Source organism: Salvia hispanica, chromosome 3 (genome assembly GCF_029641045.1).
Source record: "Salvia hispanica isolate PSC_SH4W2 chromosome 3, Shi_PSC_v1, whole genome shotgun sequence".
Lineage (NCBI taxonomy): Eukaryota > Viridiplantae > Streptophyta > Magnoliopsida > Lamiales > Lamiaceae > Salvia > Salvia hispanica.
The window spans coordinates 44,190,797-44,208,151 of record NC_142694.1 but is presented as its reverse complement, the minus strand read 5'-3'; the positions used below and the strand labels follow the sequence as shown (position 1 = coordinate 44,208,151).

General features: G+C 32.7%; 1 long non-coding RNA gene and 1 pseudogene across 1 annotated transcript; one reads left to right on the top strand and one right to left on the bottom strand.

Annotated features, from left to right (window-relative positions):
• Nucleotides 1–935: 935 nt before the first annotated feature.
• LOC125187172 (uncharacterized) lies at nt 936–2,573 on the bottom strand. The gene is made up of 3 exons (XR_007170576.2): nt 1,233–2,573; nt 1,054–1,129; nt 936–971 (listed from the first exon to the last, which is right to left on the bottom strand). It is a non-coding gene; the product is annotated as an uncharacterized LOC125187172 (long non-coding RNA).
• Nucleotides 2,574–8,610: 6,037 nt separating this feature from the next.
• On the top strand, nt 8,611–10,210 carry LOC125210131 (KDEL-tailed cysteine endopeptidase CEP1 pseudogene; annotated as a pseudogene).
• Nucleotides 10,211–17,355: the final 7,145 nt, after the last annotated feature.

The window sequence follows — 17,355 nt, the reverse complement described above, 5'->3', positions numbered from 1 at the left end:
TTATTTCAAGATTGTGTTGCTCCACAAATTTATTGAATATGGATATGATGTATAAAATCACTGGGTATGAGTTCCAATGATATCCATGCATAACTATGGATATGGTGTATAAATCATTAGGTAGTTTGGGTTTAAAAATTATTCTTTAAGAATGTTTTGAGTTGTTGACCAAGAACCAATTACTGACTTACAGTACCATGCAAAGATTTCATATTAAGAATACTTTATGTCGTTTTTATGGTTCATTTTGATTATTTTAAGATCACAATTAATTCAGTATGGGTATGTATTTATTGTTCGTGCCAGATTTTTTTGCTTTTCATTATTTTGAATTATTAACTCCACAAACACTTATTGATCGCAGTTTTGGCAACTGCCTTAACTTAATTGCACCAAACTTCAATGAAAAATAGTTAATCAACTTTTACTAATTATATTTTGGTTTTTAATCCATTCTAATTTTCCTAAATTAAATTACTAAATTATTCATCTCTTAAAATACTATCATTAAAATACAATCATTATCTATATATGCTATGCTTTTACACTTTTTCCTAAATGTTAAAAAATCTATGGTGAAATTATCTGTAATACCCGCACCCTTACTTTTCTTTTCCCTCGCCATTTTAATATCGAACTAAGGATGTGAAGTTCCCCGTTCATGAAGAATTAATGAAACTCGAACTTTTGTTGTGAATTTTTTTTAAAACTTTTAGTTACAAGTAAAAGCTAAGTAATCAATTGAACTAAGAAATTGGAAATTTACATTGTAGAATATCATGAATTTTCGAATAGCGTTACATAGGCAATAAAATGAACAACTAAAAAGATAAAATGTGCATGGAACAAATGGCATCGGGCCTCTTCTTCCGGGCCGAAAGTCGCGGCCCGTATCTGATCGGCCACCGGGCCCAGGGCAGCGAGCCCACTCTCCGAGGCAACTAAGTGGCAGCCAAAATTGTTTCTTCCTCCTACAAGATAAAAACAAGTGTTAATTGCAAAGAAACAAGGGAAACTAAGGAGCTACTATTAGGAGAAAAGAAACAACCCTACTTTGATAATAGGAGACCAAAAATTCACCAAAGAGGGCAAGTCAAATTCTTTAATCCTTCACACCATATGGCAGCACCTGACATGTTTATGTACCGGTCATTAGGTGGCCATATGAGAACAAGATGAAGTAAACAGCCAAGTACCTAGTACTACAAATAACATAAATGCATAGTCCTTACCTCCTTAGTATACCACCAAATTCTGTTAAAGCTACTGCAAGAATCAAAGAAAAGGGAGATTTGATGCAGGAAAATAACAAAGAATTACAACAGCCCCATTTAAGGCTACACGAGTACACATCTCTGCCTATATAAGCCACACCACATACCACAACACTACTCTTTCCTCATATTTCGAAATTCTCTAGCATTAGAGTGGTAAGTTGAGAGTGAGAAGGAGCAAGAAAGGCTATTGTGAGCTTAAGGTTTAGGAATCTCCTTCCAACAACAGCAAGGAGGGCAGCCAACAAGCAAAAAGGAAATCACCAAACTAAGGTAAACACCTCAACACCCCAACACCTTATCTTGCATCATGTTTAGAACAATCACAACATAGTTCAAGAACTTAGTAGCACAAGTGTTAACTACACTAAATCCAGAATCATAACAAGTAGTGTAAGGAAAACCATAGTCTGCCTCATAGGCCAAAATCAGTAGCTATTATGCGGGACTCCACCGGGACAAACAATTTCAAGAACTTAAAATCTCACAAGCTGCTGCCTAAGCCTTTTCACTAATAATATGCTAAAAGATGAAAGAAATCTAGGACAAGAACATATGTTTATCAAATGCAAATACCCCAGCAACGAACACAAATAAGATTTTCCCTTCCAGCCATCAAAACATCACCAAATAAGCTCGGAATCGAACGAGTAAATGAGGAGAAATAGATTGGAATAAAAGAATTAGAACTTAGCTTAGGCCGAAGGGCTGTTCGGCAACGACGGAGCTCCGAAAAGTCGACTACGGAGGAGGCGCTGCCGGAGCAGCAGCGTGAAATGGCGATGGCGTTGACGCCGTCGAAGGGACGTCGAGAGTGGGCCAGAGTCGCTGCTCACCGGAGAACTCGACGGAAAGAACGAAGCGGCGTGACAGCCACGTGCACCCCTGCACGGCGGCTCCGCCTTGAGGACCAGCTGACCGATCGACGCAGCGGGACGAGGCCGCTAGACCGCGAGCTTCGAGGCGACGCCTCAGCCCCACCGGTGAATTCGCTCCGCCGTGACTCCACCACGAAAGAGAAGATATCAGTGCGGTGACCGAGAGTTGAGATGGAGGAGACGAAGCCGGCGAATCGCCGAGAAAAGAAGAGGGAAGAAGCCGTTGCTGTGTTTTCTAAATTAGGAATTTAAGAATGTGAAATTAGGGAAAATTGGAAAAGTTGTGTGAAACGGAGAGAGAGGACGGGACCGGTGATGCTCCGGCGATGCAGAGAAACGGCGATTTCGCCGGAGAAAAGAGAGGCGTGAGGGAGAGGCGCCGCTATTTCTCTTCCGAAGTTAAGGATTTTGATTTGGGGGAATTTTGTTTTTGAGAAATGAATATAGAAGAAGAAGACCGATGGATATGAGAAACTTGTTGGGCCTGCCTCTTCTAAACTTGTTGGGCCTCTCTATTAAAAATAAATATGGACTTAGGAAATGTTAGAAATGGGCTGCCTTGTTTTTAGAAGTTAATTATGGAGTTGGGCCACCAACTAAAATAAAAGCATAGGCTAAGAATTTAATTAAATCATGGGCTCTCCTATGTCGTTGATTAATTAATTATTGGTCCGCTAAATATTTCCACGAAGCTAAGTTAAATTTCCGGACCTTAATTTAAGTGCACGAATAAATACTTTTTGTTTCAGAATTTTATGCGCTAAACGATGAATAGACCTCGAGTCTATTTTAGTGCTTGAACAAAATATATAGGAGGTAACGCTCTTTCGTTAAACGAATAATTGGTAGACCTCCACACCAAACTAAATCGCAAGATTTATTTAGTGCTCAAGGACTTCTCTTGAATTAAGGAAAAGGAATAAAACGATCACGCACTTAGGATGCATTCATGTTTAAGCTTAATGGATATCTCAAAAATCTAATTAAGTATCATTTTATTTCCTAAAGGGACGTCTTCGAACGTCGTCTAAGGCCAAGTTAAGGAAATTACGGAAAGAGCTTTAGCTTTTGAGGTGGGCATTCTTTCAAAACGTGATTTCAGTATGAAAATGTGATTCTTTGCTCAAGTATATTGTCATGCCATGTTTTGTTTTATGATTACCTATCTGCTTGGCTATGCCAATTTAAGTTAAATCGAATTCGGGTCCCAGTAGGGCCGCAAACCCTACTCGGACTAGTGTACACATGAGGGGACCGTGAGCTAACAAAGGAGTTGGCCGGTCCAGTGACCGTCGTGGAATGTGGCCACATTCCCAGTTCACATCAGTTTTAGATATGGTATATCCATGTTATGTGATTGCGCAATCAAAATCTTTACTAAAGGAAAAGTATTTAGTGACTCGGGACTTTTAAGTAAAACCCCGTGATCACTTAACTGTGGCATTGACAATTTAAAATAGAACTGTTTTTGGCAATGTGCCCACTGAGTATATCAAATACTCAGCCCTGCATGTTATTTTCAAATGTGCAGGTTGAACGTGTACGAGGAGGCGAAGGTGTTGGGACAAGACTTTTAAATAAGTAGTTAGGTAACCCAAAGTAGCATGTCTTCATACGTGCTATTTTGTCTTGGACTCTTCCGCTGCAATATAGAGTTGTGTGCTAGAAAGCTATGAACTTAGTCTTGATACTCTGAACACGTTTTGACTATGTACCCATATGCCTTTGATACTATTGATTTAAGTGATTTCATCCTTTTTATTGTTGTCCCTTGATTACTGAGAATTGTTTAGTCGCGAAATAGCTACGCTCACTAGCACTAGGGAGTTGTGGTCGTGACATTATCGAAGCCCCAATAGAGTTTACTCTTATAGTGGATTCATTATCAAAGACCCCAATTCGATAGGGTAAGAAAATTGGTAAATCCTATTGATTGATTCAGTTTGGCTTGACTCTAAATACACTAAAAACATTAGTAGAAAAAGTTATTGGATCATTACATGAAATATAATTTCATAAAATGACCCAATGCATATTTCATTATATATACGAAATATGAATTATAGTGGAGTATGTGCGAATTAACAAGACTGACATCTATAATTTGTTAGGATATCTAATTAAATCATTGGGCATGAGTTCCAATATCAAGGCATAAAAGTAAGATGATGTTTAATGGAGTACAAAATTAATGTATACATATCATTGCATAACCTGACATTCTATGCCAACTACCTGTCTCGGAGTAGTACCATTTAATTATGTCAAACACATTTTTTTTTAAAAAAATTACAGAAGAAAAGGATATTTGAAATTTATTAATCTGCAAGAATTTATTCTATAGGCTATAGTTGCCAATGTCATTATTAATTCTCTGCAGCGTGCAAGACTACCTCCTGTAGATTTTATGTCTACATTAATTTGATGTGGTCAACATTATGTGATAACCAATGAATTGTGATTAAGGGTTCGGAGGTTTCATACTTTCAAAGTTGGTGAATATTCATATTGTAAACGACTTTAATTGTACGGTGGATTTGGTTAAACAAGCTGCCACATTATATATTTATTTTGATTTGATTTGATTTGGTGCTCAGGGAATTAACATTGTACTACTACAAATTGGTAAACACTTTGGGTTTAAAAAGATATTTTGTTGACTAGTACAAGTTACACCCATGCAAATATGTTGTCGTTTTAATGTATGTTGTATTACATGTACAGTTTGATTATTTCAAGATTGTGCGGCCCCGCAAATTTATTGAATATGGATACAGTGTATAAATCATTGGGTAAGAGTTCCAATGATATCCATGCATAATACTAGTATTTCAAAATATTCCATACAAATACTAGTATTTCAAAATATTACATATACGTTAATTACTCAAAATGCTTGCATTGGAACTTTAATATACCATCTAATTTCTTCAGCCTACCGCAAGATGGATGACTTGTCGAATTCAGCGCAATGCATCTCATATACTCCTTCCACGTGTCATTAATAAATGTGTTGTACTATATTTCAAAGCCTACTTGTTGTGGTAAAAAAATCACATGCGAATATCTCTTTAATTGATGGAGTAATTCAAGTCTTAGTTTAATCAAAATTTAATTAGTTATGTTAATTTCAGAAATGTTATTAAACTATGATATTGATATAGATATATTAAATTAATTAGTAATCAAACTTTAGTTTATTTCAAAATAAACACGGAGTATAAACTTTATTCTATCATTGTAGGTTTAATTTAATGACGCCGCAGCCGATTAAGATGTGATACGCGATCAGGACATAAAGCCGAAAACATTATGTGTTAAAATAACTTGAAATTCGTACGGTATTTGCAAATCGAGCTGAGAAGTCAATCTGACATACCATAAATATAAGGCTAAACCCTAACAATTGAATAATTTATTGGTATTTAATACGCACTACATCTGTGAAAGAATGGCTTGAAATTCGCACGATGACTAGAAATTCGCACAGTAACATAGGTATAAGGTTAAACTCATATTTGCTTTTGAGGCATGCCGCGAAATCCATCAATCTCGTTTGGAGATATTGGGCAGTGAAATATTTTATTACGAAAGGTTGGCATCTTAAGAAATGGAGTCATATCCATACTTTTTCCATATATAGTAATTTTTTTCTCTTTCCGTGGAGTAATGTATTGCTTCCGCCGCCGCGACCTAAGTGCCCTCCGAGCCCATCTGCTCTGCCTCCATCCTTCATCTTGCTTCCACTGCCACCACCCTCAGACGCATGCCCCTTGGAGATTGGGGCATGCGTTGAGTGGCCGACCCACCTTGGGTTTGGCCACTGGGCGGCCCATGACTGTTGTGCAGTCGTGGACGCCCTAGGTGACTCTGAGGTGGCAGCCTTGTGTCTCTGCAAGGCCATAAAGCTTGAGGCGCTTAGCCTTAAGCTTTATGTGCCAATTGCCGAGCACATAGCACTTGGTTGTGGCGTGTTTCTTCCGCCGGCAGTACTCGTTTGCCTCCCGTAGCCGCCTGTAGTGCTTACTGGCGGTGTTCGATTGACCCCCCATAGCTGCTGATGGTGTGTTTATCTTGCCTATTTACTATTTAGGGTACTGTAGAAGCTATCTTACTATTAGGCCATGTTAGAGTTTATGTTTGCTTGTATTGTAGTAACTTGTGTAATTTTCGTATGAATTAAAGTGGGGTTTTGTCTTTAATTGTTTCGTTATAAATTTTACTTTAATTATCTCTAGATGTCTATATCTGCTTATCAATTTTGTCTTTAATTGTTTCATTAGAGTTTATGTTTGCTTGTATTGTAGTAACTTATTGTGTAATTTTTGTATGAATTAAAGTGGAGTTTTGTCTTTAATTGTTTCGTTATAAATTTTACTTTAATTATCGCTAGATGTCTATATCTGCTTATCAATTTTTAATTCTCGCTCTGCACTTTGTAATTTGTCTTCGACTAATTAATAGAATTAGCAATTCCATTTGAGAAAATCAAAGCATATATGGATTTCAATTAATGATCTTTCACTGTAAATTCATAACCTACTAATACAAGCAACATGGATTAAACTCATAGTAGGGATTAAAATTGGGTGTCTAATCAATCTCGGAAGATGAACTTTGTTTCGATTTAGAAGTTAGGTATTCAAAGCATCCACAATAGTGGACTAGCACGCGGACTAGCCACTAGTCCGCGCGCTAGTCCCCTATTGTGACCGGCTGCGGTTGATGGACTAGCGCGACGGACGACCTCTCGTCCGTCGGATATGGCGCTAGTCCGCTATTGTGGGCTCCAACGGACTAGTGAATGGACTAGCGATTTTTTTTTCTTTTTTTTTTTCAAAACTCTATATATACGACTCGTTGCAATTTATTTTCATTTGCATCACTTGTATTAACAAGTTTCTCTCTCTACTCTCATTTCTATTCAAGATAAATGGAGCACGACAACGACTCTCCAGCCACGAGCGAATCGCAAACCCCGACATTTCTATTTTTGTTTATTATGTATAAATTTTTTTTAATTATGTATATGTTTTTTTGTTTAACTTTAACTACAACTGGCATGCTTGGTATGATGAAATGGAATGAGGGTGGAATGGAATGGAGGTTGGAATGGAATGACAATTTCCTTGGATTTCCTTTGCATTTTCATCCATTCACTCATTCATTCCAGCACACCAAGCAAATGAATAGAATGGAAGTAGGAATCACATTTCGAATCACATTCCATTCCACCGTTCCATTCTATCATACCAAGAAGCCCTTAAGTGATTCTGTTAATCAACTTAATGGGGACGGGCCCAATTTAATGCGATTAGGTTCACGTCAAAATTATCGAATTCTCATCAAGCTTTGAAATGGAAAGAATGAATTTAAATCTTTGCTAAAGAAGAGTAACCAATTTGGATGGAACGTTCACAAATCACAAAAGCTAAGAGCATCTCCAACCATTCCACTAAACTCAAACCCATTTTAGTGTAAATCTCACACTAAATATTGATTTTACTCCAACCATTTACACTAAATTCAAACTTAAAAGAATATTCTCTATATTATGCTTTTTTTACTCACAAAATTTGAGAATTTTTTAAGTTTTGGTTTAGTGTAAACCTAAATATAGGTATTTTTTTCTCAAAAACCAAAAATAGGATTGGTTTTTGAATACTATTGGAGCTAAATACTTATCCTATTTTAAGTTTTAGTGTACCCTTGAAGATGGTATAAGAAGTATATTATTATAGAAAATATCAATCAAATACTAATAATAGGCCAATAATTAAGGTATGCTGACAGAATAATAGGGTTTAGTATGGTTGATACTCATACCATGTAAACAAAGAGATGGAAATCAACATGAATTAGTTTAAAGGAAACTTGTATATCAATAGATCTATCCATGGACTGCATAATTACATTAACTTCCCATGATTTAAGAAAAGATTAAATCAAATAGTACTACTAATTACAAAAATTAGGGCCGAGTCAACGGTTTACAATTGTTATTTAAAAAGATTAATAGGCATACATATACTTAACAATTACAAACGATCAAAAAGTAATGCAAGTTAATTAATAGGTAAATATGATGTTAAAAATTAATTGAGGTTATTATGAAATTGAATATAGCATTAATTACATTTAAAAACGATTCATGTTTATGGTAACTCAACGTAATTGATACCCTAAATAAATTTCTTAAAATAAACGAATCCACATTTAATTTTAAGTAAATAGTGACTATATATGAGGAACATTGTAATATTGTATAACTATATATACGCTATACAACCAACCTTTCTCACAACTAAACCTTTCTCAAAACAATTAATCTAGTCATGTCTTCCAATAAAAATGGTTATTATGCAGTTGTTATGTTTATTTTTGCTACATATTTTTATCATGCATCATCATCACTGTCTTATAGCGAGGAAAGCATGTCTATAAAACATGAGAAATGGATGGCTGAACATGGAGTCTCCTATGAGAATGAGGAAGTAAAGGTGGTAAGGTATAAGATATTTAAAGATAATGTGCAACACATTGAGAAGCATAATCAAGAAGGTAAACACTCGTACAAACTTGAGATAAATAAATTTGCAGATCTAATGAATGAAGAGTTCTTGGCTAAGTATGCAAGAAGTTCCAAGCCATTATTCAAGAGACAATCATCGAATCAATCATCTTTTGAATACAAAGATATGAAAGATATACCGCCTAGTCTCGACTGGAGAGATCACAATGCTGTTACAGCTGTAAAGTCTCAAGGAGGATGTGGTTAGCTCTCTAACTCTATGATCTATTATTTATAACAACTGTACAATAGTATATTTTAATATATGTTGGGATAATTATGAGAACCTTAATTAGAATTCAATTACAATTTTAGTTACTGCACTGGACTTTACACTTGCAAATATAATTGGTGAAGTGCTCATAATTTTATTATTTTTATTTCAACAATATCCTTTATATGTGTGTCATGTGTTTGTGTTGGACAAAATCAACTAGTCAGCGCGTCCTCTTTGACCAACAGGGGTAAAAACAGTTATTTTCCATTAATATTTCTACATCCTTCCCATTAACATAACATTGGCATGTTTTTCTTTTTGATTGTATACAATTTTTAAACTAAAAACAACACTATATATATCTATTTTAGTATTTCTTTTCTTTAGTATTTATTTTCTTTACTGATAAAACTATATAAAATCACTTGCCGAAAATCAAATGTTTCACTTTTAGTGAGACGGAGAAAGTATATTTTAAATATTTTGTAGTGTACATTATTTTCTTTAGTCATGTTGATTTTTTTTTCATCGGAGGTGTTTTCCTTCATTTCGGTCTTATTAGTGAACATTCAGTCTTTTTATACTTTCTTTTCATATAGCTCATTCCCTTAAGATGAAATTGCACACATTTAAATATAAGCTCAAAATCTGAACACTGAGTTAATGAATAGTATGTTACATTTGGACAGGAAGTTGTTGGGCATTCGCAGCTGTTGCATCCATAGAAGGCACAGTAGCCATCCGATCAGGCAAGCTAACTACATTATCAGAGCAACATATTTTGGACTGTAACTACGACCATGCAGATTGTACGGGTGGAAGAATGAATCTTGCTTTTGAATTTGTTGTAAAAAACGGGGGTCTTGCATCTAGTGCCGACTATCCTTACACTGCAATTCAAGGAGTATGTGAGGGAAACAAACCATCATCTATTTTCCCCAAGATAACTGGCTATGAGTGTATCCCTGATAATGATGAGGCAGCATTGTTAGCAGCAGTAGCTAACCAACCTGTCGCGGTTCTTATGGACGGCAGTGTCTTCCAGTTTTATAGGTCTGGGGTTTATACAGGGGAGTGTGGAACTAATTTAAATCACGGAGTTGCTGTAGTTGGTTATGGAGAAAGTGAAGATGGAGTTAAGTATTGGTTGATCAAGAATTCATGGGGAGTGGAATTTGGAGAGAATGGATATTTCAGACTTCAGAGAAATGTAGGCGCCAAAGAGGGTATGTGTGGTATTGCAATGAACGGTTGTTATGCCATTGCATAATTGTTCTACACTTAACAGGTGTTAGGGTTTACAAGAACGTATAACTATTTTCTTTATGTAAGAGGTCTTCATCATTCGCAATAATAATCATATTATTTGTTCCCATTTAATATGTTTTGAATATTTGTTATATCATTATTATCCTGCTTGTCCATATAAGATGGTGACTATGAAATTATAACACTTTTTCTTATGTATTCCTGAGTTTCTTAAAAATAGAGGCTTTGGATGTTCCATATTTTAATGCAAAATTAGTTAAGTATGGGACTGAAAAAAAAAATTAATTATAACAGTTTTAGCTAAGAACGAGACCAATTTATGCATGGTGTACCGTGAATCACAGTGAATTGATGATTAGAGAAAACTTATATTAACAAGTGAAAAGATAAATGTACATTGGATTACAAGCGGTTTAAATCAACTTATTAAGATTTAATGGGTGATAATTATAGGGCAAAAAAGGGGAAGATACTAATTACACTAATGGCGGCGGAAGAATAGGGCTTAAGATAGTATGGCTTGTACCATATAAACAAAGATATGTGAATCACCGTGAATTGGTGATTGCAGTGATTAAAGAAAACTTGTACTATAACATATTTATAACAACTTCCCATAATTTAATGGAAGATATTAGGGCATATTAATATGGTTACTATGTGGTTTAATCGTTTATAGTACGTACTTTCTTGAAGGAATATATTGTATAATATACGAAAACAAAGATATGGAATCACTTTGCCAAAAAAATGAAGATATTCGAATCACTGTGAATTGGTAATTAGAGAAAACTTAAATCAAAATGTAGTTTATAAGTTTAACTTTATTTTTTTCTCATAAAACGTATTTGAACCGTAAATCATTTTTCTATCAAGGTCGAGCATCATATCACATCGTATCAACAAAGTCGAGTAATTTACAACTACTCAAAAAGTTATATATTGCAACACATGAGAATCATTTTCACTTTAAGCGCATATATCACATTATCGTAGAATAAAATTATCAATCACACTCAAAAGGAATTTCGTCACTTAAAAGTTAAAATGATGCTCTTAAGTTGAAAGCTCTTGAAAATACTTTAGTTCGAAAAGCCCACTTTGTTCGTTTAATTTTCTGAATCTGAATTCCTTACTTGGACTTCAATTTTATTCGCGGAGAACTCCCTTATTCCTTTTTACATGATCTGGCCCAAGTAAACAAATAAATAACCTCGGCCCAAATAATTAATTCTCCGCAGCCCAACAAAATAATTATCTCCTAGCTGCATTAATATATAATTACAATTAAATTAACTAGCTGCATTAATATATAATATCAAATTAATTAAAAATGTGTGAAAGAAACTAATGAACAATATTTCCAACACCTATTCCTATGGCTAAAAATTCCTCCACAACAGCAAGCGTCAAAATTCCCGGGCCCTCAGAACTGAAGTTTTGGGTCCCTGATTACGACATATATAGATTAGTTTATATACTCCTGTTAATTAATTGAAGTAATTAATTTCAGTGTAGATTAAAAAAAAAAAAAAAATTACTGGGCCACCGAAGTCAAGTCTCTAAGAAATGATGATTGGTCAAAGTAGACCACGTAAATTCTATTCCGGTGGTAGAAATTAGGAAATAATATTCAGATAAAATATAATTATTTTTATATTAATTAATGATATTTATATGATACTTGGATTTCTTTGTTTGTCTGGTCTTAAGAATATCGGTGAAATTTGTCATTAATCGGGCCGAATCTACTGCTCACACATGAGTATTGTTGGTAGTCTATATTTCTTGGCATGATTGACTTATATATTCATACCATCCACCTCAATATATACAAAAATGGAAACGAGACAAAAAAAAAAAAGAAGAAGAAGATTATATGAATAAAACAAATTAATAAAATTTATAACCATGATCGGCCAGTCAGAACGACATGGCCCTTTATTTAGCCCGATTTTCTATTGGAGTAATTTTTCAGTCCTAATCTTCTAAATTAGCTGGAAATTCAAGTTAATCCATGGGATTTACACTGACATCCCAAGTATTATGCGCATTTGTCACCATATCAATTTCTTTTACATACATTAACTCTAATTGACAATTATATTGTTTTTGCATTAAATATAATCACAAACCATAATAAATTAAATCAAATGTGACATGTGTGAGAATCACTGGATTAATATTATCTAATGGATAGGATTAATTCCATGATCTAACTTTAGGTGGATGAATAAATAGGATGGTCCACCCAAATTATGGACTGTGTGAATCTATACATCATACTTTATTTGTATATCTTAACTTATTGTTGGCTTTCCTTAATTTTTGGGATATTAATGAGGGGTACGGTATTAAGATTAAATTGATATCCATCTACCAAATTATTTACCGTTATGTTAAACGTAAATTAATTGATTACTAGCAGAAAATTCTTTCATTCCCAATAATCAATAAGATCTCTTACAAATAAAAGGACATTAGGAAAAGTAAGATTTCAAGATCTAGAAGATATATTTTTATTTTATTGTATAAAAATATATATAACCACGTCTATGGTAGAAATCGCACTTTGATTATTATTTTCATTCTCACAATTGTAATCTCTTTCTTGCTTCTAATTCGTCGCTTTGCTCCCGTCTCATGTCATTGCAATTCTTTTTTCGTCTTCAATTATGTAATCTCCATTAAATTAAATCATTGAATCTACATCGAGAAGTCCCAATAAAAAAATAGAAAAATCAGTGGTTGAATTTTTGAAAGTCTTCTAACAATGTGAAGCAATTTTCGGATGTAACGAAGTAACGTCATTGGAGCCCCTACGGTGCATTGATATTGAATTAAATGTTCTGATCTTATGTTGTCTTACTACTTCGAGCATTTGGTAGTAATGGTCTGATCTTATTCTATATTACTGTATACCTATTTTAACCTTTTGTATAACATTTAATATTCTGATCTTTATGCTTAGTAATAATGATCTTACGATTCATAACTATTTTGAGCATTTATAGCCATTTTCTCTAATGGATAAATTTTCTTCAAATACATTTAATCTATTGTTTTAATCATTTCTCAATGTTCTTTGTAAAGTATTTTGCGTCTAATGTATTTATTTTTTTTATCTTTTCAGTTCATAATTTAGTTAAAAAAAATTATCCTTTCTATTATTAAAATAATTAAAATTTTCAAAATTTAAATAAATTATCTACTACCTCCGTCATTGAAAATGGAAATTTTTTGAAACGTCATGATTTTAATACTCCATCCGTCCCATAGAAATATGACATATTTCCTTTTTCATCCGTCCCATAGAAACAGTCCATATCCATTTAAGGAAAAAAATTTCTCCTTTTTCATTTATCATTTATGGGTCCACAATCCACTACATAATTTCAACTATTTTTTCTCTTTCTCCCTTATTTTACCAATTATTCATTAAAATCCGTGCCGATCTCAAATTGTCTATTTCTATGGGACGGAGGGAGAATATAATTGATAAAGTAAGAGAGATGAAAAGAAAAATGGGTAAAGTAAGACGTGGGGTCCATGCCTAAAATAGAAATTTAAAAAGTTCTTATTTTTAAGAGATTTAAGTGCTGACAGTGTAGTTGGATCTGATTCACGTCCGGGTGTTTTTGAGGAGGTTCACACTCCAGAATTATTGAATGGTATACGTTGTTCTGGTTTACCAAATCATGAATTACATCTTAAGATTGGTACTCCTGTGATGTTATTGAGAAATATTGATCATGATTCTGGATTGTGCAACGGTACTAGATTGGTGATTACTAGACTTGGAAGTCATGTTTTGGAAGCAAAAGTGCTCTCTGGTCGTTCTGCAGGCCATTTAGTGTTGTTACCACGGTTGTCTCTCAGTTCTTCTGATTTAAAGTTGCCTTTTAAGTTTCAACGTCGACAATTTCCATTGATTGTGTCTTATGCAATGACAATTAATAAAAGTCAGGGACAGTCTTTATCTCATGTTGGTCTGCTTTTGAAAAATCCTGTGTTTACTCATGGGCAATTTTATGTTGCTATCTCAAGAGTTACAAGTCGCAGTGGGTTAAAAATATTAATAGTTGGAAGAGAAGAGGAGCATTCTGATGTTACCGACAATGTTGTATCCAAAGAAGTATTTCGTAATGTATAATATATTTGTATCTATTTTGTCTTTGTTGATAATTAATGATTTTGTTAGAGTGATATCATTACTTTGGTGGTTATCCTTAACATTTACATATGTATCGATTGCTGTGTTTATTTATTTGGTTTCTATAGTGTTGAAAGCCATGTGTCATGGATATAATTCTGTGGAAATATATCATATCATTAAAGTATTTTGTTTGATTTTAGTATAAGTTGATTATTGCGTTTGTTGGTTATTTGTCTGATTCATAATTTAAATATAGATTTGTTGAAAGATATGGTACTGCTAAAGATTTCTTTCTATGAATTGAAAGATATGTTACTATTAAAATATTGTGATTTTATAAACTAATGTTAATAATTAATTTTGAATATCAAAGGTATATGTAAAAAATGTTGGATATATTGAAATAATATATCCAACTTTGATTTATAGTATAATATTTGATTATATATTCAAGTTAAAGTTAAATTTCAGTAGTCCAAAATGATTGAAAGCTCTAATGTTGCATGGACGTGTTTATCATTATCATAGATACATATGATAAAGTAGAGGTGCTCAAAATAAATTGTTTCAATTTAATGTTTATTGATACAAAATATGATTAAAGTATTTTGTTTGATTTTAGTATGAGTTGATTATTGCGTGTGTCGATTATTTGTCTTATTCATAATTGAAATCTAGATTTGTTGAAAGATACGGTACTGCTAAATATTTCTTACTATGAATTCAAAGATATGTTACTATTAAAATATTTTGATTTTATAAATTAATATCAATAATTAATTTTGAATATCATATGTATATGTAAAAAATGTTGGATATGTTGAAATAATATACTAATATTGATTTATAGTATAATATTTGATTATATATTCAACTTAAAAGTTAAATTGCAGTAGTCCAAAATGATTGAAAGCTTAGATGTTGCATGGATTTGTTTATAATCATATATACATATGATAAAGTAGAGCTGCGCAAAATAAATTGTTTCAGTTTAATGTTTACTATTACAAAATATTTACTCAAATTAACCAAAAAGAGAAGCAAAGCTGTTGATTTTAGGAGTAGGTACCTGAATGCAAAAGAAAAATACAATGTTAGTAATTTGTTAAAGAATGATGATAACTTTAGTATCATGATGGAATATCATATATTTTTATATAAAATGTATAAAAAATTTTGCTACCTGTCCTTATGGTTGAATAGCAACTCTGAGAACAATGTATGGATCTTCCAATATCCAAAAAGTGACAACTTTTACCCATTCTCAACTTATTTTCTTCGTAAAAGATTCTCCATCCATTAGTGAAAAACATGCGGCATCCAATTTTTGTTAGCCTCATTGCATAATGATGTCCATTGATTGTGAGAAATACCTTTTGGTTTTCTTCTTGGCTGAGTTGTTTTGTCCAGAATGAGTACAGAAGTTCCTTCAATAAATAAATTTAATAATATTATATAAAATTGAGTGAGTATATTAAAAAAAAATATTTCTGTAGATTTAGCTCGGTTAATAAATAATACTATTAGAAATATAAGGTTAGGAAGTTACCAATTTATATTTGTTGTTTTCCTGAATTATCACACTGAAAGAAGGTCTTCCTTGGTAATTCAAATAGTAATCTTCATACAGCAATATACCTGAGAATTTTCAATATAAATCAAATATTTGTTAACTTATTAGAAATAATATTTCTTCAATAAAATTTTTGTTTAGTTTTAGTTTAAGAATATATTACCTGGGATGGTGGGTGGACTCTTGATACTTCCACTTGTGTCAAAGATATCAACTTTGAATACTCCATTGTCGTTGTATACTAGAACTAAACTATCTTCTTCTCTAACTTTATTATCATCAAGAAATTCTTTCCAACCATTTGTTAAGACATAATGATTGTGATTGTGATTATAATGGGCTTCGATTTCCCATTGAATTGGAGTTGAATCCATTGCTATTTTGTTGTCGGTTGGAATGTTGCAGTCTGCAAATTCTGTAGGTAGTTTCTGTAAAAGTTTAACAAATTTGTTTTAGTTAATTAAGAAAGTAATGAATTGGTTTTTACAGTTTAATAGAACAATAGAAACTGGTTTTGAATATTCCCATGGTATTTCGTTCGAGTGTCGTGTATCTATGTATGCAGAATTTTCATTTTACTCCCAAGCTTGTGTTTGTTGATGATGTTTGGCTTGAAGTAGACATTTTGAATCTGTAGTTGTTTTCTTTCAGAGAAGTTTTAAGAGGGGAATGAGAGTTGTGTAATTTGAAACGATTGGTTGGTAATGTGAATAGTTTGATTGGTTGGGAATGTTAATAGATTAACAGGGATGATGTAATGAGTATGTGAATATTCTGAATTTTGAAAATAGGGTTTTTGTTTTCAAATCTTATTTAATATAGGATTGCAAATATATATAATTATATTTTTTAAATTCATTTGATGTTATTATTAGTAAATATCTCGAAATTGTTTAGTGAGTTATATTTTGACAAAATAAAAGAATTACCTTAATTTACGTAATGTTTTTTAAAAGTTATTCATATTCCATTTTAATATATGATTGTAAAAGTTATTCATGTTCCAAAATAAAAGAATTACCTTAGTAGATTACCTTACTATATGGTTGCAATTCACATTCTATTAAAAGTTATTTCCCTTTTTAAAATAAAGGAATAAAACATCCAGTTATTTTTACGTAATGCTCTTGTATGTCGTACAATAATTGTCACTCTCATTCTTATCCTTTAAGAAATATAACGAGAAGTTAGTTATAAAAGTTAGTGGACTGTGTGACCTATTTATTACTCCCTCTGTCCCATTAAAAATGAAACGTTTTCCTTTTTTGTTTGTCCCATTAAAAATGAAACGTGTTTTTAATTTGTTAACTAAATATATTTATTATTTTAATATTTAATTAACACATCAAAATTACTAATATAATCTTATTTTGGTTGTACAAAATTTGGTTGTTTATCATAACACATCAAAATTACT